General features: G+C 34.1%; 1 protein-coding gene across 3 annotated transcripts in view; it reads right to left on the minus strand.

The window, feature by feature from the left end:
- LOC119636548 (putative polypeptide N-acetylgalactosaminyltransferase 9) overlaps positions 1 to 22,967 on the minus strand; it is a 125,520-nt gene that overhangs the window by 84,062 nt on the left and 18,491 nt on the right. Inside the window, exon 1 of one of the 3 annotated variants that reach the window (XM_038031948.1) lies at positions 2,062 to 3,879. The exons of the other annotated variants lie outside the window; for them this stretch is intronic. The gene's annotated coding sequence lies outside the window, so the exon portion shown is untranslated. Of the gene's footprint in view, positions 1 to 2,061; positions 3,880 to 22,967 lie in introns of those variants that run through there. 3 annotated transcript variants of the gene reach the window in all.

The following is a 22,967-nucleotide window of genomic DNA, read 5'->3' on the forward strand; positions in this document are numbered from 1 at the left end:
ATATGTCATAGATTTCATCTGCCATACGAATCACTCGAATCATTTCGATTGTATTCAATTAAATGCTAGCAAAGACTTACACTTCCCGGTAAGTGTTTATTTATCAATTCGAAACCATCGAACACAATAACCATTTAGCATCTTGATGTTCTCCACAACGCTTAAGGATTTGGTTGTGATAATCCCTTTTAAAGTACTTTTTAGTGTTATATAAATAAAAGTAGAAAAAAAGAAAAACACAAATTTATATTTTGCCAAACACTTTGCACGGAAAACCATAACACACACCTGCCAGCCGTACGGGAAGAAAATTTCATATCGAGTTAATGCTAAGTAAAACTGTAATAATAATAAAATCAAAATATTTTACATCTTTTTCTTCACACATCCTGCAACCATAGAAGAAGAAAAGGTTTTGCCCTAACTCAGCGTAAATATACTTAAATTGCATTTTCTATCCACCGGGCACCGGGACGCCCTATCATGATTTTTGATTTTTATTTCAAACTTTTTATTTCATATATATATATATATAAATCGTGAAATTGATATAAAACGCCTTTCAATTAATTCTCACCTTACCGTCAAGATTATATAATAGTTTATGGCTTTACGTTTTACTAGCGCTGTAGGTTTTCAATTCTTTAGAATTATTATTATTGCTCTTCATCGCTAACAATAATAATAGTTGCGAGCGCGGAATGTTATGTTTGTATTAGTATGAATTATGACTTGCAAGTGCGAAAATAAATAAGTTGACCTTCTATAGCTTCATCCCAAGAAAATAGCTGAAGGTTTTAAGTAATACTAGACGTAACGTTAAGCGCAACACATCCTATATAGGGGCTCCTGTTATATACTATTTTGCTTGTGCGCGCACTGACTGAATGTAAAAAGCAAACGTAAAATATGTTAATGAGAAACAATTGTGAATGGAAGAAGTGCTCCTTAAAATAATACAAGAAAACAGGTGAAGAGCTAAGAAAACATATCTTAAAGCAAAATAATTTACGGTTTGTCGGCTTAAACTAGCACTGTATATATGTATCGGTTCGGCAAATCAGAATTATTTTCACACTTCTCTTCTGCATGAATATCACTCTCAGATATTTTAATTGGATATTCGCTGGGACTTGTAAGTTACGTCTTCTGTTCTCAAGCGACTTTGTTGACGGAATGCTTTAGAAAGTCGCGTTTATCCTGATTAATTGTTTTAGGTCAGTACGTTTGAAACATTGTGTCGAATAATTTAAAGTTTAATTTCAAGAAAATTATATTCAACTGTGGCTGAATTTCTCATATCCATCGCCTTTGTCTTATAAGAAAAAAAAAAAACTTGAAACAAGGGGAGGGAAAAAACGAAATTTCTATGCTCTACACACTCAAACCTCTTTTTGTGCGATTTTTTTTGTACGTTTATGCGTTCCCTACTCAAGCTAAGGCTAAGCCCGCATAAGCGCACAAAAAACACGACGCAAAAACAGGTTTGAGTGTAATGGAGGTTTTTTTGACGCTTCTGTGCAAGTGCAGCAGGACCACCCATAGAATATTTGTGAAAATTTTTATTGTTGCATCTGTTGTGGTTTATCAGGAATAAGCACAAATCGCAATTTTTTTTTTGCCCAAAAAAAGAAATCATGCTCTTCTTAATGTATGTTGCGTTGTAAGTGTACGATTTAGCCGATTCGACGCATTTTATATAAAAATCGACGTAAAAGAACTCGCTTCGTTTTTGCCTAATTTGAAGTCAATATCTTAGCTTTCGCGACCAGAAGCGTGTTTACACAGGCGCACAGATGGACATGGCTTCGACATGGCTGAGTTTTCCTTTCTGCATGTTCTGAAAACTTTTTGACAAAATGCGGTAATGGGTATAAAAAAAAAAAAAAAAACAGTTACCGCTAACAGAGAAGCGACATGTTATAACTATTCGTCATTAACGGCGTCATTGTCGACTGCGCTCCTTTGCCTATGAACAACAGTTAATTTTCATTTTTATTTTTCTTAGCATATTTTACAAAAACACTTTTCTAAGTGTGATTTTGGTAGAATAAAACCTACCTTGGTGTGACATGCATCCATATGAACACTTTAATATCAGGCGACAGACAGACACAGCTACAACCGCTAAGCTTGTTAGCGTGATTACCAACATGTATAGTAATGACATCTTTGACGCATAGTTGGGAATGCTACGAAGGAAAAGACGAACCTCACGCATTCAGTCATAGGTGCAGCAAAAAAATAGGGAGAAAAGAGTGTTCATATCCATTCATGTGTGTATACACCCCTTAATTAATTTGTTTCGCCTCGTACTTTATTACCTTCACGTTTGTATCAATATTCTAAGGAAGGAAAGGAAGTCACCGAAGGCAGTAAACACTTTATTTGTGTATTGGGCCACCGTCTCATATGTTTCGCAGATATCAAAAAATGTCTTGATTCTTTGAAAATGAACTCAAGGTCGTAGGTCTTTTGCCTTTCCTATTAATTTTATCTCGAATCTCAAAGTTGTTCTAGTAAATGTTATTGCGCCTAGATATACTGAAATGATCTGGTTTTTGCCGAGATTTTTTCAGTTGTTTAGCTCTAGTATCGATTATCCAGTGTTCACGGATTCAAACCTCAATCGGTTTGACCATATTTGTTCATTGCTAGTAAGTGCTCACGCTGTAAAATGGCTGCGGGCAATTCCTAACACTTTCACTCTTTTTTACCATCACCGCGTGGAACAGTAGGGGATATCATATTGTTACGAAAATCTCAAATCCAGTTCATTCCAACTAATTGATTTTCCCCCCCCCAAAAAAAAAATAGATTGCCTAGAGAGGCAAAACTCATGCAGCTCCCGGCCTAAGAAAACAACTAGCGGAAAAGCAGGTTAACGGATTAAAATCGAAGCCATGAACTTAAGTAATAGTAATATGCTTGCAACAATGTACATAAACAGACTGTTTACGGAAGGCAAAGTATGTATGTCGGAGGAGAAAATTTAAGTCGATATTGAGAATATTGGAGTTGAGAAGTCGAGAGTATTGCCAAAGTAGAATGTAAACAGTTCTACCATTGAATAAATTGATTGTATGTAAAAGAGTCTTGTAGTGAAAACGTGAGAGTGTATTTTTTTTTAGAAAAACCACGATCTAGCGATAGGAACCGTATCCAGAAAGAAGAATATCATATCAGACCATGTAAAAAAAAAAAAAAATTTACTCAATTTTTTATTCAAATTTCCATTGAGACAACATCGGCGAGTTTGCAGCTTTTTAATCTAATCTTTAGGCCCACCCGGTGATTGAAAGAGAATAAATAGATAGACTGGTCGGATATGACTAAATTGTTGCAAAGAAAAGGAGTATAATATAGATCTAGTATTTCCGAGTATTGCACTTTATAGTACGAGTATTGAGTTAAAGAACGCGATTAGAGATCCATTAATCATTTTTTGAAATGTTTTTTTTTTTTGTTTTTTTTGTTTTAATTTGTAAGCGTTTATCGTCTTTAAGTTTAACTTTGGTACTCTAGACGTATGTTAAACCGTTTAGTAAAAGCCAACTAATTAAAAATATTTTTTGTGAATGTATCCGCATTCACTCAGCTCGCCAGTAAACTGGCTTTGAAAGAACAACAATTGATTGTTGGAAGCGATAAAAACTTAATATTGTATAAAAATTCGTAACAAAGGCAATAAGAATAGAGAGAACTACGTAGCTTAAACAAAGAACATGCAAAAGTTTTTTTTTTTTCTTTTTTTTTAAAAAGCAAGCATGTTTGACTTTACGTTACTTTTTCATATGTTCAATGTTAATGAGGCGCTGTTAACTGCGGCGAGGGATAATGGCTTCGAATAAACCATTGTCAATGTCAACTTAAGACATTAGGTTATACAATAAAATATGTTTTTTTTTTTTTTTTTAGAAGTGATTTAAAAAGATGTACTCGCTAAATGAAGTTAATCTGGGACACCCTCTACTACAATGCGGACGATGATGTTTTGGGAAAGTCCAGCTACGAGAGAAAAGAGAAGGAAAAGCACTCATGTTATTGATGAAAAATTATTACGTTTTGGTATATGTTCCAAATTTTTTTCAGAATTGCAGATGCTTTCAGATGCTGGTGATGCACGGCTCAGGTGCATTACACAAGATATATATATGTACACAATACCGTTTTTCAAGTCTTGTCTTGTAGCTCGGCTAAGTATATGGTATGTGAAAAGACATAGAGATATAGCTTAGTAAACTGAGACTCCAATACTGCTCCCTAGTACATATATATATATGGCGCGGCGGGGACCCTACTATCCTTTTATTTAAATGCTACTAAAGTATGCGGTATGTGCAAAGGCATAGGGATTTAGCTGAGCAAACTGAGATTCCAATACTGCTCCCTAGTACATATGTCGTGGTGGAGACCCTTCTATTTAAATGCTACAAATGAATCGACAGAACTATTATATCTATCTCTGTTCTAAGTGGGAATGAGTTTTAAAGATGGGCGAGAAAAAAAAAACTTAAAATATATTTACTTTTTAAGATTACAAGCGGATGAATGTATCAGTAGGTGTGCACTTGCACGTGCATTTAGGAATTAATTAAACGCTTACATTGATAACAATAACAATTATTTCTGATTGCAGCGTTTTATAAATAGAATACATTGGAAGGTTTCAGTATATTTTTTACATACTTTTGCTTAACTTGTAATTTTCCAATTAAGATAACACCATTTTATTTATATATACAAAAAGTGCATGTTTCACCTTTTTAATGAAATTTACTTGTTAAACGTCAGAGCCAAAAAAAAAAAAAACCAAAAGTTAAAATGGAATGGAAAGTGCGGCTTGAATATTTCAACATCTCTCAGCGTTGCTGTTTTAATTGTATTACGAAATTTCTTCTGCTATGCATCAAGCAGAAGCGCGAACATCATATTAAATTTGTATACTCTTATGTACAAATTCTTACCTAATAACTTACGTATCTAGGGAAAAATTCGAACTTTACATCAAAGGCATCACTTATTTAACCAATGTTAGGTTCATTTATTCCGGAGTTCCACAAACCTAGTAGTATTTGATGTAAGTGCGAATAGACTTTGGCGTATCTTGCGATAGTCAAGAATATAATATTTTTACCTCTGTGGAATATCTAATCCATATTTCTCTATGCTACAAACATATTCAAGTAAAATTTGTGCACGTTACAAACGCGACGATATAACTTGAAATCCCTTATGTTTCGTAGTGGCAGAAAAAGTTATTTATCTAGTAAAAGTTAGTTTACTAGATAACCATCTGTTATTGTAGTAAAACTTAACATTGAGGAAACCATTGAGTAATAAAAGGAAACAGCTTCTACTAGTTTTTTTTATGAGCACAACAGAAGATATATTAGTTATGTCAAAAGTTTATAATGCAATACAAGTGTGCATCGCCTAGTCTATAATTGACATGAACAGCGGAGCGGATTTAGCCATGTCTGTCTTTCCGTCCCTGGAATTCATATAGTGATTAGAAGTTTCAGGAGTTAGTCCGGAAGAATAACTAGATTGATTTCGCATCTTTGCAATATTAAAATCAAATATCACCAAAGTCGCTCAGTGCTCCCGCCCGCATTTACTGATAATTTTCTCCCAATGTTGAGATTTAGCATCCAGGAGCTAAATGATTTTGATTTTTGAGAATTTTAAATCTGTGTGTGTGTTGTACAATTTCTTCAAGTCGACCCAAGTATTCCTTGTACAAAGTATTATCCAACTGCTTATATATAATAGTTGGAAATGCTGCCAAGTTTTGAAAATACATCGTATGGAATATATATGATTTTTGTTTTTTTTTTGGTTGATCAGCCACTCATGGGATGTCAGCTTTATGTATGGGCATAGTGGTGAGGCAGAGAGATAGGAAAGAAGAACTATCTACATGAAGTTTTTAGTCCGAGGTGCTGCTAGGTGGTGTTATGCTCTCCGAGACATATTACATACGAAGTGGTAGAATATTCAATTTCGGGAAAGTTAATGGTCTATACGCTGTTAGGCCTCCTTCGACTAGTCTTGTTCTGACCGTCCATCGACTGACTTCCACTCCTCTCCAACTTCCTGGAGGTATTGCCCGAGTTGAACTGCTTTCAACAGGCGATTTCGTAGTGTTGTTCTGACAAGTAAACCATCGGTCTCTTTAGATAGCTGGGTCACATGCCGAACAGCGTATCGGCTTAAATTTAACTCTCGTGTCACTTGACTTTGGTTCTGCCCAGCTTCAATTTGTGCAGCTACTTGAGACGCTGCTTCCAATGTCCATTTCCTATGCCTACTCTCTGAATAGTTTTGTAGTCGATAAAGAATCTCAGAAGTCAGATTGCGGGTTGGTATGCAAATGATTTCATTTCTATGTATCCTTTTCCTCGTATACCTGCTCAACGTCATGGAAACAGCGCTAACTGAAACGAGCGGTTTTGAATATTTCTATTGTTTTATTGCCACTGCAATGGTTTAAAGGTCAAGAGTAAGCACGATGTGTTCTTCAGAACCCAACAGTGTGTGCTTCAGTTTAAATTAAATTTAGTTTGCAAACATAATAAATACTTAGATTGGAAGTGAAAATGTAGGGGGTGGTGCTCGATTTATTTTTCTCTTGAGTATGTATTTAACGAAGTTGTGCAAGCTATTTAATGGTGAGTAACTTAAATTGTCTATTATGTACATAGTCTACTTACTCAGATGCATACACAATAAACCGAAAACAAGAAAATTTAATTTACAAAAATATATCTGTTTCATCCACATGAATGAGGAAAAACTAATGCTCGATCAAATCGCTGACATAGCAAATCTTCTTGATGAACATATTGCACGCTTCATACTTGTATGAGAATTTTTAGCAAATGAAATGCAAACTTGAAGTGTAGTAGTATAACCTGACGTCCATGAAGAAAGCTCTTTATAAAGGAAAAGAAAAAGGGAACAGATCGAAAATCCTATATTCTATCATCGAGTCCAAGCTGATTATGTACAAGCGGAATCTATCGTAATTCTTCAAGGACATGAAGATAAAATATTAGAGTTCAACAAAGGCATTGCAATGAATTTAATAATTCACTATATCACTTCGCTTAGCACAATTATTCGTCTATTCTCCTGAACTTGTTGTCCAATAAACGCTTTCTTTTCGCAAGAACTCTTGCCTAGAGAGGCGCTCGAGAAATGTGTGGTCCAAACGTGGTGTAGTTGACTTGCTTGTCGAATCGCTATACTCAACCGACTTTCATCATTATAAAATACCAAAATTTGTATCTGATCCTTAAAAATTTACTCTTTATAAGAACGTTTATATGGCAGAAGGCTCGATAATAAATGGACCCATCCTATTCAAGTTTTCATCATTGACTTAGTATGTCAAAGTAATGTTTCCATAGGGAATTAATAAGAAACGGACAAAGATAGCTTTTCTATAATAGGTTTCTATATGGCGCGTAGTCGCAAAAATGCTTCGATTCGAAACATTTTCAATAGCGTTCTGAAAATCAAGACGTGTTTTCGCCCTCGATTTTATTTAAATGTCTCATAAATTGCGGTCTGCGCGTTGAACACAAAGATGCCGCAACAAATATCAGATAGACAAACGATCAAATGTGCTTAAGACAATTCAGAAAATGTCTCCGAATCAATTGTTATAAGAAAAAGTGCCTCTATGCTAAGTAATATAAAGTATCTCGAAAATAGCTGCCAGCGCGTTGAACGTTAAAATATATGTAGGACATCAGGCTGGGAGATAAAAGGACGGACATGCATGATCAGTAGATCTATGTCAAGTTCTTCTCCGTCTTGCAAGCACTTGCAAGGACTTAATACGGAAAAAAAAGCACACAAGCTGATAAGCTTTGCTAAGAACTGCTAAAGTGAACGTCAATTTACTCAAACGGATCATAAAGGTTGACGTGAAAAATATATTTATTCCAGAGAGAGAAGAAATGTATATTTTGTTATTACTTATGTCATCTTACAATAATTTAAACAATCAGATAACGGGTAAATCATTTTTTTTTTCATACAATGTATTTGTAGTCAATTACTTCGTTACCTCTGTTTTGTTTTTTCAATCATATTAACTTTAGATAGTAATGAAGAAGCAGCTTTTGAAAATTTATTTTAAATTATTTGTAAAAGATTTTGTGAGGAATTTTTCCTTTTAATCATAATAAACACTTATCGCCAATTGCTCTTATCTCACAATAATGCATCGATAGGGAAAAAATCGAAAATACGATAAGATAGCAATTCCTCCTCACAAGGTGACATAAACTCGTTCTGAAGTGTTTTGATATATTTACAATCCCACTCATAGGTTTCGATTAAGACGTAGTGGGAATAAAATGTTTTGTTTTACTTTTACTTGTGCCTATGCTTAAGGAAAATTCGTATTAGACCTCTAGAGAGCGTGCCGATTGTTAAATGGGTATCACTTTTATACCCTATAAATATATGGGATGGCTTATGAGTTATTATGAGAAAATTCTCGAAAGATCGGTGTCGTCACATTTTTCTTATGGCTATTTTATCAATCCTCGTTCAAAAATTGAGCGCAGAACTTAACCTATTAAAAAATCCAAGAGATTAGGTTGTGTACGCTTTAACACGATCCGTTGCATATTAATTGCAGGCCGTACTCTCAAATGAAGAAGTCACAGTGTTATTCAGCAACTTACGGCACTACTTACTATTTACTCTCTCTTAGAAAGCGGACGAGTCGAATGCCTATCGAATCATATCGTAGTAGACGAGCATGAAGAGGTCCACTACAAAACTTCCAAAGGGCTGTCAGGCATAGTTGAGCCTAGTTGACGTTCTTGAAAAATGCCTTTTTCACGGCTGCTGCTATTGATCAAGTTTACATACGTATATTCAATTTCTTGCTCGCATTCCTGTTCTGAGATAACAAAATTCTTATAATCGTAACGTTTGCTACAATTTCTATAATAAATAAAAGCTTAAAACTATTTACAGTTCCTTATACCCGCCTTGGGGGCACGGACCTGCATAACACTTGGAAGGATTTAACACTAATCGATTTAAGATTTTTTTCTGAAGCCATTTAAGTTCGTTTGTCTATCCTTCTAACGTCTATCCATTGAATGTCGCAATTCTTCAGAAAATTTTTTGAAATTTTATGCTTTAGCGGATAGGGGAGACTTAAAGAAACTCAATTTCATCAGACCCGTCTTGTGACCTTATTTTGAAGAAATATATGTAGAAGAAAAATCCGCATTTTTCAAATTTTTTTTGCCAAACATCGTGCTTTGGCATAATAGATAAATAAAAGATATGTGGATGAGGAAGACCTACTTTGTGAAACCTCTACCTTATAAGCCTTCACAGGAAAGATAAGCATTGCCATGGTAGCAATAGGTTATGATGGAAATTAATCCATGATGCTAACTTGATATAAAATGAACTGCGTAAAATTACAACAACAAAGTTGGATCGCTCACCATATACGGACCCTTACGTCAAATATTTTGATAAAGAAAAAATTTTATTAAGTTTAGATCATGGCAGTCCACGTTTCTGTGCTCTTCCCGGTGCTCGCGTGTATGCCTTTACATGATCACAAGGTGCAAACTTTAGTATTTTATCACGAAAATAAGCAAAGAATTGTGTTGGGCATAGTGTTGTGGACTGGATTTACTGGTGGATTTTCACCACTCAAAATGTCTCTACTTTTTTTTATTAAAAAAAATTTTTCCAACCAATAAATTGTAAATGATTTCGAGTAAATATTTCATTGTTTCTTATTCAAGAAAAACAAAAAAAGAAGAAATCTGTTCACAAATCTTGCAAATTGCGATAATCGTAAGCCAGTTCGCCAGTCCGCCTGATGTTACCACTCGCAACCGTATCCTTAGCATAAAAAAACCATATCCATTTACTTTGCATATACACACCTTGCCTATATAATGTACACATACTCCTCGTTCACATGCTTTCTTTTATAAATTATCCTTTCTTTCTATCAAGTCACCCAAACGTTATAAAATGCGTTTGCAGAAGGTTTGTTGTGTAAGACTTGCAAACGTGGTACGTGGTACGTGGTGGTGTACATGTTAACAAAGACCTCATTAACATATAAATGCGAAAAGGAATAAACAAACCCTTTGCGTAGTGCTGCGTGTGAAGAAAAACAATTCTTTCATGAATAGTTTTTGAAACACTGCGGAGCGAAATGAAAATAAAGGGCAAGAAGCATAAAGGGTGTCGCAGCTAAACTTTTGATTTTAAACTGAAAAGTTGACATTTTGATATCTTCGCAATAAAACATATTTTTTCATTTCATTACTAATTTTAGTTCCGTGCAGAAATGCGGCCTACATTTTATAATAATTTTAAGAAATATGGCCGATGTATGCGGGAAATAAAAACATTATATAACGTTTGACTAAGGGAGGTGGATAATCATTGTTAGTACAAAATACGAAAATCGTGTAAAAGTGAAACTTTTTTTTTTTTTTTTATAGATCAATTTTGCGTGCATAACTTACGTATTTTAGCAGTAAAAAAATTTAAAAATGAAAATAAAACGCCGGGAAGATGTACATATTTAAGAAGAAACCATAAGGTTCTAAAGGGAAAAATGTTCCCTAAAACACTTGCTTGGAGCCTTTTCTACACACATGTCATAATTATTCAATCCGGATATGTTAAGAAGATATATCGGCTGACGATATTTTTAAGTGTAGATGAAACATCTTTTTCGAGAGACTAGAAGATGTTCAAACGTATTGCAAGAACTTCTTTTTTATACGCTAGGAAAGCAAAGAAAGACCGAAAATCAATCAACATTACAATGCATTATTGTAGGGACTTAAATGGGTCAGTGCTGATCACTCGGTAAATTTGAAGCCATAACATGTCCAGGCACGCCTTAGAAAAGGACTTGACAGTTTGCATACTTTTCTTCGCAAAAAATTTATGATGAAAAAGTAAAATCGTTTACCTTGCGCTTAACTCAATTTTATTTTCCGTTCCCTGCTTTCCTACATAGCAATGAAATCAAAGTTCTGTGGGGCCAAATGAACCAATACACTCCTGGCTTTGCTTTCCATTGGCAAATGAATTAATTTAAACTATGGTAATACATAAATTTTTTGGGTATACCCTGTGCATAAACTAGAGAAGTTTTATTCTTTGCTAATTTCTTCTCCCCCTCATCCATCCATAAAAGCTGCGTAAATACCGCTAGCAAGCTATTTTCTATATTTGGTAAATCTGTAGCTTTAACTGTGAGCGAACGTTTATAATTTTCAAAAGGAAGAATTCAAGCAATAAATTGAAAAAGAAATCAACAGCAAACAGATGAGGTCTGGAATTTTCATTTCATTTTTTTTTTTTTTTTTTTCTTATTTCATTTAAACGATATTTTCTGCACAAGATTTTCCTTTGTCGTGATCCACTTGCTAATAAAAAGGTTTGATAACAAGTTCTGCAAAAATTTTTGTCTTGCTTTGCTGGTAACGGATCTACTAGCTAAACGGATTTAGCTGATTGAGTCCGGGAGGAAGGAGCGAAGGAGAAAGTTGCGTCTACTATGTCTACTGATCTTTTACTAGTCTTGTTATATGATTAAAGATAATTCTTGCCTTTTTTTCCTGTATTTTTTTTTATTCTTCATAGAATTTAAACTTTTTTTATATATAAGTTTGTAAAGTTATATAACAGTTTTTGTTGCCTGAGAGCACTTTACTGCACTTCTATTTTGATATAATTTTCTGTGCACTATCGAGCATATCAAAATGAACGTACCATGCTGGACAATGTTCACGAACCACTTAAGTGCGTTATTTCATTAACTTGAGATAAGTAAAACATGTAATTAATTTGGTGCGCGAGTGTAACGAACTTTCAATCTCGCATGAGATTCAAGTGCAACAATTGAATAATTTAAGAAACCTACTTCTTAAAGCTTTACAGCTTCACTCAATTCGATGATATTTTTTTTTTATGAAATGAATAAATCAAGTCGCTTATGTCGCTTATGTTACTAAGAAAACGGATCTAGTTATGATAAATTTGAAAATGAAATATTTCTGCATTTTGAATGTTGCATGAAATGATTGAATGTTGCTGATATAGACGGCAAAACTTTATTTTCAAGTGTGTAAATGCCTTTACGAATTGTGCGCCAACTTCGCTGATAGAAACCAAACCGCTCTCAAAACACTTAGTACCACAAAATCAATCAAAACACATTCAGTCTAATTTGCTGTTACTCTCATTTCAAATGTTTTCAAGGTTATCTACTTTGGCAGATTTTATTTGAGACGATCCTCCAAGGCTTTCAATGTTGCTTGGGCAAACGGATTAATATTTTTTAGATAATCTCTTGAATGACTTCGTAGAAGAGTATTACGTGCATTGCAAGATCAAGAGTCCTTTTACTCCTTATCTGGCTTCATTTGGCAAGAAAGACACTTTCTCTTTAAAGTGCCCAAGTCCGATTGCCATTGAGTCTTCACAGAAGAAGACTAACTTTTCAACCTAACCAATTTCAATCGATAGGCAGTGCCTTTGGAACGTGTGAAAAATGTTCTCACTTTAGAATGCAATGCGTGTTGTGGAAAAAGAAAATCAAGTTCAAGAGTTAAAAGCTATTACATGGTTTACCATAATGCTTAATAGGTAATGGACAACGCAGTCTTGCGAAGATGCCTTTTACTTGCAGAATTACTTTTTGTTCAAATAGAAAATTATATACTTGATAATCAATATAGCATTGAATAGTTTGCTCTTTTTATGCTTGAGGTATACAAGATTTGTCTTCGCTTTTAAATAAAGTTATCTATCAGTTGGTCGATTACGTTTAGCATGATTTGCCAAAGAGAAATTTTTTATTTCTAAAAAAATCAATGGAAAATTGAAGTCCTAAATGGGAATAATTTTTAACACAATAAAAGATTATATAATAGCTGAGCTCGTTATTCATGTCATGTCAGACATCATTTTGTGTATATTTTTGATGTCAGTTGCAGAGGGAGAGAGAGAGAGTTTGCCCTTAGCATGGATCAAGAATAGAGAAGATGTTCTCATTTACATATGAATCTTTCAATTTGAGGCAATCATTCCAGGATCTGAGCTGAGCCTAACTGTAGTATCTAACAAGGAATCCCTATTATATTTAGAAAGCCTTAAGTTTTCAACGAAGCTTGTCAAAATTTCATGTCGTTGGTTACGCACGTGTTGCAATGATTTTTGGCGACGCAACTTCCTGATTCTTAAAATAAGGGAAAGATCTGCATTTGTGAAAAATACCGTTTAGTCTTGGCATTGGTCTGAGAAGTTTTATTGCGACGCTTCTCTACCGCATATAAATAGTTGACGTGGTGATCTTCGGACTTTAAAGTCCGATGTTGTAAAGACACCAGTGCCCCAGATGCCCATAAGGGTTACATCAGAAAACACAAAAAGAATTTTATCAATTATGACTGATATAATCTAAGGAGGATATTCCAAAAGATGGTGGATGGCCGAAAGACATCAAGAGGCAGTATAATCATTCTTTTCCATGAAAATCAGGGCTTTAGAAATCGGTATCGCTTATTTATATCAACATGGTACTAATTCGTAGCGATGGCTGCATGGCATGAATTGAAGTTTTATGTGTTTGCCGCATCTATTCTATCCCGAAGCACCCTCCAGGATATAATAATTAGATCAAATAATGAGCCTAACGCCGAGATTGAAGCGTATTTTGAGAGTCTTGGCAAGTCATCCTATAAAAACGTTTAGAAAATCGCTGGACTATATCATCCTTAAAGAAGACTATGGTTGTGAATAAATTCGAATTTTTCCTTAAAATTATTGGCAGATGTATTATTTGATCATTTCAAATAACGCCAACAACTTGGAAAGAATTTTAACGAATTTGATCGTCGTAGTTGACCTATCTCTACCAAGTCTTAGATCCGCAATTGGTACCGTCTGCAAGCTACAACTTTTCTTTCTGTGTTGCGGTCCACTTAAGTCCATTTGTAAACTTTGCTTAGGGCCACTAGCAAACTATCAGTTTTCAGAATATTCAGAGAATATAGATTAGAAACTTACACTGATGTTGCATGTTATTGTTACAAACCGGTAAATCAAGCGAATATTCATCAAGTTTTCGTTTGTCGATAGACGTAAGAATTTAATGCGATGACTTTTAAGAATAAAAGGTAAAGCAATTGTTTAAATTTCAAGAGAAGCAATCTCTTCAAGTCAAGTTATTAGTCACTGAGTCAATTTTCGGCATTGAAGAAATTCTTTACATACTTTTCTTTCTAATTTCTGTAAAAATAAAAGGCAATATTTAAAAGAAAGTCTACTTAAATTATGACCTCGTATATAATTTGCTTCAATTCGTGATATTATAAAAATTTACATATGTAACCGAGTATAGATTATTGTGTACATTTTCAATTGCATTGGCATACAACAAAAACATAAAAAATACAGAAAAAACATATAATCAGCAATTAAAATTTTGTTGGTTATATCCAATCAGTTTGCGTTTTTTGTGATAATATCTCTTGTGGTCTCTTTTCAACCATGTCGTTCGTTAATTTGTACCAGCTGTCAGCAATGTTATTATTCTCAATGCACTTAACAACGAAGAGTTAATCCGCTCTCACATTTTATATGTAACATTGGGAAATAAGTTCTGAAAACTGCCTTAATTAAAAAACATTTTAGTTAATGGTTCGCATGGTTTCATTGTACACAAGTGTACTCGAAAAGATTTACACTTTTACTTAGACGAGTGTGAGAAAAGAATACGAATTAATTTTGATTTTAGGCAAATGTGTTGCCCGGTCTTAGGATTCAGTGAAACCTACTATGTAGATAAGTGCTAAGGCGGGCGGTTTTTATGCAGAGAGCTCAGGTTTTCTGTGCGATTATACTTTCGCTCGCTTTTGTCAAAGTGTCAACAATTATCTTACATAAGACTACTTGTCAAAATGTGACGAAAGGACCCGGATAGCGAAGACTCTGTGATCGATTACACATTAAATACCCGAGCGACGTCGATACAGAAAAACATTTAATCCGGTTTTTTAATACTTGCATAGAAGGAATATTTGCCAGCGCATTACGATCCTTCTTGACCCTAGACCCTAGATACACTATCGACAGACATAGTAAAGATTAGCGGACAGACAGAGGAGGAGGATAACGCATCGGCTGATCGACAGTCGACCGATAATCTATAAACTATGCGCACATTTTACAGAAAATATAGAAAATTTTGAAACAGTTATCATAAAACTGACATATTCTTATATTCGTGTTGGGGCGATAGACAGTTCGGCTCGTTTGGCAATTCTTCTTATGCTTCTATAATAATAAAAAATTTATAATGAGTAACACATAAAAGTTCTGCATTCATTGCTATTTGGTTTTTATGTCGGTAATGCAACGCGCACAAATATCCAGGTGCTCGTTCTATCCTATACATCTTCTAAAGCCGAATGGCTGAATTAACATACACAAATTAACATATTCATATGTATATATAATAATCTATTATTCGATATATAAGCGTAAGTGCAGAAATATTTTTTTTTTTTTTTTTTTTTTTTTTCTAACGCATCGACAGTTCAACCTACAAAATCAACATAAAATTGATGATTTTAAAAAAGTTTACCATAGAATGAGACTTTGCCTGAAAATATCGTATATAAATTTACAATATTTTGCATATTATTACCATAAAGACGACATTATCATATTTCATATTATGCGTTTCGTATACGTGCTGAGTAACGTAAATTATTCTCATTTGAAAAATTCAATATAAGCGAAATTTATTATAGGCGAGAGAGATATAGCGCATGAGAATTAATCTGTTTCACGTTATCCGAATTTTGTAACATATACGAAAAAGAAAAGCTTTATTCGGGGCCTAGGCAACCTCACTCGACTCCCAACATATAATTGGGATAAATATATAAAGCGTTGCGAAGTCATAAAAAATAGCAGATCTATTCATAAAGTCTCCTGGGAGGCTCTCGATTGCTTACAGCGAAGAAATCAAAGGTTTACGGATAACGATGGGGTCATCCATCTTGTTGGGCGCACACGTGACTTAGGCTACATTTACATGTATGATAAGTGTTCTAGCCGACTGAGAGATATTCGTTCGTTTTCTCCTTCTTGTGTTTAAGAGTTGTTAACCTACCCTCGGTCTGTAATCGCACTGTTCGCCTTTATCTGCAGCGGGCTTTAGCTACGCTTCAAATGCTTCCGTTTTCAAGCTGAACGTGCACAAATACTACTTTCGCTTTTATCGCTCATCTCCTTAGTATTATACTTCCTAAGCATGACAATGTCTGCATTCAAAGTGACCATCCCCTGTGTGTGTCTGGTCAAATAATAACAAAATATAATAAAAATGAAACTAAATATTATATAAAGCATCCAACTTTTATGGTGAATTTTGCAATCTACAAACAGTCCCATACTACCATTTAAGCAGGGAGCACATTTAAACAGTGCGCACAAATTGATCAAATTTTTCAAATTAAAGTTCAAGTTGTTAGTGAACTAATAAGCTTATGTACCAATGTGTCAATAAGAGAAGAATTAAACGTTGTTTGCTTTTTTTTTTTTGGAAAAATTCCACTGTATACCACAAGAATAAAAAGGCAACACCAATTTGTCCCGGAGCTAGATGAGAGCAGCTTCTATGCTTTGACTCTAAGAAATGCCAATCAGTTTGAGACGTGTTTTCTGCACAGACCAAATGAACTGATTTGGTGTTTGATAACTATATAAATCGGACATGCTTTAAGCATTGACTAACTGAGAGCTATGGCAATTGTTACGAAATGTTTCCGATTTACAAAAATAATCTTAACGACCTTATTGAAGGACGTACGTAATATTGATAAAACGCTTTGCATTTGTCATGACCTAATTAAAGGCTCCTGGGGGAGTTTTTTTTTCTATTTTCTTCATTGTCGAATTTGCACTTAAAGGTGTTTCATGGCTTCAGTCTCCATTACGATCTCTGAAATTGATTTTTTTTTTCTAGAGGCTACCGTAAGGAGTCAATACACTTATCTTAGTGAAATTCTTAACAGCACTTGCCGTTTGAGTATTTAGCACAAATGAAGCCAGGAAGTACCACTAGGCATAACCTCCATTTTCTACGTCGATCTTAAGTAAAGAAATCGAAATATATACAGATAAGCTGTAATTTTGAGCAAAACCCTAAACGAAGAGAAAAAGTAAAAGATAATAACAACAACGAACGCTATTAACAAAATAACTTTACCTTTTTAAAGTTAAAAAATAAAATTGTTTTTATTACGGCTTGCGTCGGTATTAAATATTAAAAAATTCAAGAATGTTTGTTACGAGACTTTAAAAGTGTGCAGGTGAGCGCACATGCGTAAGCGACAAGTGTTATGTTTACCTCATAGACACACATAAATATTTATATACAGAAACGATGAAATTTAAAAATATTTGCTTGTGCACATATATGGGTTAGGTAGGTATTCCATTATATTCCGTTATGTCGTATTATAAGTGCCCCACAAAAGTATGAAGGCATGTTCAATTTTTTACTTCATTTGTGGCTTAATTTATCAATGAACAAATTTCGATTGCCATTACTTGTTAATGTAGGTGCTGTTGAGGATAAAATCGGTCAAGCTTGATTTGTAAGCTTAAACTAAGATTCTACGTGTGGTGATCGACTCTTATAATTCGCTTTGTGCAGCAGTGGAAAGGGAGGTCCGGTCTTCGGTAAAGGTTTGTTTGCGTAAAGATCGCGCGAGTTCTGCCAAGCCGTGACAGACTCAAGATCTTACACTGATCAAAAATATATATGCTTTGCTACATTCTGAGTGCCATTGGGCATAGGAAAGATCTAGAAGAAGAAAGTTGACGTTTACAAAAACACTCTTTTAATAACTGTAAGTGCTCCGTTTGGCCGATTTTTGTGTGACTCCTATACCTATTAGCCAAGGTTCATAATCGGAGTGGTTTCTCTATAAATCGTATTTTTACATATGTGGGCTTACTGTCCATCCAGATTCTTCTTTACCCCCGCTCCGATCAGGAAAGTTCCAGTAACTGACTGTTATGATGTTCGAGAATACGTACATTTTACGAGAATTTTCCTGCGCGAAGTAGCTTTTTCAAATGGCAAGAACAATCTCTCTGCGGTGGCCACAAAAACTTGTTTCGTATTTAACAAATGTCTTCCATTGTATTTATTTGGACCGGCAAGAGTTTCTAAGACATTTCAATAAAACTTTCTAGATGTAGAAATTCAGTTGTAGTCCACTTGTCCACTTATTTGTCTAAGCCTTCTTGAGTTACCCAGTTTTCAATATATAACTGGATTTCTAATAGAGCATGATTTCTCCCCAAAGATGTATTAAAGCATTTCAGGAGATCTCCTCTTTAGCTAAACTATAATAGAAAGTTATCGCTGAGCGCTACGTTTGAGGAGATTGTTTGTTCTATACTTTATACAGGGTCCAGAGGAAAAAGTCCAGAAGGACGTAAGATATTTTCTAGTTTTTTATTTTATATATTTTGCTATATCAGTCAAAGTATTCTCGCAATTTTTAAGATATTTTGATAAAATTTTTGGCACTGACGTGATTTAGTCCAAGGACAAACTCTATTGAAAATTAATTGCATCGGACAAGTTAAGTTGTTTGACTACCCTCCATATAACGACTTATTTTAAAAAGCCATCAAAAATTTCCATATAACAATTTCTCGAAAATAACAGTATTTCGGCATTTTAAAGTGATATGAGTGAAATTAGGGTCAGACGTGGCAATATTTTAAACTCAATCGCATATTACATTCCGACGAAAATTAAGCATCTTCGTAAAGTGAAAGGGTCCAATTTTCAGAATTTCATGATGAAATTTGGTCCATAATTTGACAAAGAAAGAAGAACCTGGGGTGACGACAATCTGGATCTATTTTTTGCATCCAACGTCTAATGCGAAGGCGAAATAATTTAATATAAAAATGAACTGCATCGAATTTGGAGCACGTAGGTCAATTCTTCGAATACTACCATAAAAAAAACTACTAACCTGCCTACAGATCCACAGATCAAATTGGCTGATTTCAAAGTTTACTCCAACAAGACGGTAGAGAAGGAAAAGGTTTGAGACCGGATATGTTATATATGGGTATACGGCACTAGTTTCTCATGGCGTGATTGCCGCAGGCAAACTGGCAGAAAAACAAGTATTTATTCTGGTTAGAATTAATACGTTTCGTTGCCTACTCTCACACTATATGTATATAGCTTTAACATACACTGGACAGTTGGATAAAAAAGTCTTACATTTAAGTAAAAAAGTCCATCGGGAACGAATTATATATGCTTTCCAAGCATCGAAAATATATAAAATATATGCTTTTCTGCGCTTTCTACACTTTATTTGATTATTGTTAACTTAGGCAGAGAAGAAAATTTCAAGACTAAAATCTTAAAGCACTCGCAGCAAGGCTTCAAAGGCTACCTACCACCTTTATTGAAAACTCTAGCGACCACCATTGGGTTGTCAGTTGAGACTGCCATGTTATGTTGCTTAAAATTACACTCACTTTGTGGATTCGTTTTTCTAACTGCAACAAGCGGAATGAGGAAAGTAGTATACTCCCACTTTTCGTAAGCGGGTGCAAAAAGAAAGTGTTTATTTAAACAGAAACGTACCTCATCAACTTGTATGCGAAGATATACATGATATACATTGATATACAACAGAAACGGTATAAACAAGAACAACACTGAATAATTGAAAATAAAAGCCAAGGATAGAAGTAAATGAAGAAACAAAGAAAATAATATGAATAATAAGAAAAGCAGCCATGCAACAACAAAAAAGAGAAAAAAAAGCTAAATTTTTATCCAAAGATGGTCACGAATTTAAAAAGATCACAGAGGCAAGCGGATAAACGCACGAACGTTAGGACATCTCGTCGCATGATAACAAACGTATGAAATGCGAATAAAAGCAAAAGACAATGAATACGTAAAGAAAACCATCCAACCAATACAGACATTATAATGATTAGGACAATTATTAACATTTTAACGTTAATGATCATTAGGCCATTGTTGTTTGTCAATAGTTTGGTTGTCTTGTTAAATGATGATGGGCTTAAACGTATTACAGCATCTTCGAGTGATGGTTTATGTAACTAATTGCAACTATGCTATTGACTGAGGTACACTAATAACTGCCGCATACCTTCTCTTATGAATGTGGCCTCTTTAACAAACAAATTGTAAAGGGGTCTTGCATAACTAACAAGCGGTAAACATTGTTTAACCCATCACTTGCTTCTTTTTTTTTTTTCATAACTAAGCAGAAACAAAACTATGCCCATAAATCCGGAGTCTTGACTTACACGTTCATTGATTTTTAAAACTATAGTTTAAAAAGAAAAATAAGAGCACACACACACACACCACAAGAAAACCTGAACATCTTCTTTTGCCGCAGCAGCGTTCGCTTATCTTAGTTGACTTTAATGCAAACTTTGATTTTATCGCTCTTGACGATCGCTGTCGTTAAGAAGATAGAGTCCTGTTACATTTACAATATTTTCCACATTTTTTTCTCTTGAATGATTTTTTCATTACAAGTCTGTTCATTTTCTTATTTTTTGCCTCGAGATTAACATTCGACGCACTTCGATCCTATAGTTGATATATTGAATAAAATCTTACAGATTTGTTGTACTTTCTTCTATTCTTTCAAAAAAATTATTTTTAGTTCTTCTTTTGCGCTCTCTAGAATGACTTTCGAAGCTTATAGTCAGACAACGCATATAATCTTTTGTTCGAATTTCTTATCAATTTTTACCTCCTCTCGTTTTGCGTCAGGTTTTTACAGCCTATCGGGATCATTTCCCTAGGGAGTCAGAGAAGTAATAACATTTTGTTTGAAAAGACATATTTAATTACAAGTTTTAGAAGATCTTCGGTTTCCGGCATGGAAGAAAAAAAAATTGAAGCCAGGGAGACGAGAAGAATATCTTTCTGTTGAAACTTTGGATTAAAACTTCAGTTTACATCGTTTTCATAAAACACAAGTATTTCCACGTCCGCATAATTCTCGAGAAATATGGCTAGTATTGGCTGCATTTAATCCGAGTACTTGCACATCAAAACACTTTGCATTATCATTATTTTATCTGAGTCAGAGAAGTAATAAAATTTTCTGATTAGTCTTGGAAAAGAGAAGAGTTTTCGAAGATCTTCGACTTCCGGCATGGAAGAAACCGTAGAGACGGGAAGAATTCAATTCTGTTGCAGCTTTGGATTAAATCTTTAGTTTACATATTTTTCGAAGAACTGATCTATCCTGCACACTACGATTTCCACGTATATATATATAACTCTCGAGGGTGATGGCATAGTAATGCATTTAATCCAAGTACTTGTTTAATCTGGGTTTTATGTTATGGATAATTAATGTCTCATTAAAAAACTCCTCTAAAAGTAATATCAGGCATTCACTTCTATTGATAAATTTCTTAAGCAATTGTGGTAAAATAATTTAGAAAAATGTTTAATAATCTTAAGTAAGGTAAATGTAAAACATTGATTTTATTTTTTTTTTTGTCTTCATAATTGAATAAATTTTGTTTAAATCGTGTTGTAGTGCTTCAACCATTCCATTTGATTGTACATAAGACATTTCACAAAAAATTATATGACTTTGAAAACTAAATGAATGAATGAAAAGAATTTTATCATCGCATTACTAAGGTTTACAATAAAATATTCGAGGGCTTAGACGATATATATATGTACGAAAACTTTTTAGATATAGTAATATATATAACAATCGCGAAATTTGCCAGGAAAGCTATCAAAATAAAGATTCAAGTCTGCCTAGAGCGTTACTAGATAAAGAAAGAAAAGAATAATTTTCTCGAGAGGAGTTTCAGCGACTACGTAGAGTATGCTTGCTTTTAAGGGTAACCTGTGTCTTCAACAAGTTATTAGACAAGAGTAGCAAAATTGGTAGGAGGATTAAAAGAATTCCCGAAAATGTTAAAAATAAAATTTTTTAATATCTTTATCAAATTAAGCATCTGATCTTTAAATCGCAATATTTATGCGAGACTAACAGGACTTTATTAGAAAAAAAAAACTTTTAAAAACTTTTTTTATATTCTAAGTAAAAATCCAAGTGACGGGCATTCATAATTCGCCTTAAGGTGAATGTACTTTTCTGATTTTTTTTTTTGTTTTTTTTTTGTTAAGGCGCATGCAAGAAAAAGAAAAACGGAAAAGAAAACTTATACATACAGCAGAACCTGTTTTGCGAATAATTTATAAGCATCACAATGCAACATTACATGAATTCAATGAACTCTTTATACCACTAATCGCACTTTTCGTGTACATCATCATCATCATCATCATCGTCATCATCATCATCATCATCTTTATAGTTACCACCACCATTACGATCCGAAGATTTAGTTTACATTTGATTGTAAGTTAGAACTAGACGCACACAAAACTAGTAAGTTTGCAAGCGGCATTGGTGAAATGCATGATACTACAGAGTTGTTGTTTTGTTTTATTTATTTATTTATTTTTTTTTTTTATTATTTTTATAAAAGTTGTGTTATTAAAAATTTTTAACCACAGGTTTGCCTGCGAGCAGGTGAAGCACTCTTCCTTATTTAACAATATCACAAATACTAGATCCAGTAAAACTTTATATTGAGTGTTTTAGTTGAAAGCTGTCTGGACAGTGAGAAGAAGAAAATACCGCATAATTTTAGCATTTTTCTCGTCTACTGAGAAACCTTTAATTTTCAAATTATGATTGCGTTTCAATTCCACGACAGATTGTGGTCAACTTACACGACAAGCACCAGTGATGCGAAAAATTATGCTTAAGTTTTTCTTATGGCAGTGGAAATTCTAC

This window comes from Glossina fuscipes, unplaced genomic scaffold (assembly GCF_014805625.2).
Source record: "Glossina fuscipes isolate IAEA_lab_2018 unplaced genomic scaffold, Yale_Gfus_2 28, whole genome shotgun sequence".
Classification (NCBI taxonomy): Eukaryota; Metazoa; Arthropoda; class Insecta; order Diptera; family Glossinidae; genus Glossina; species Glossina fuscipes.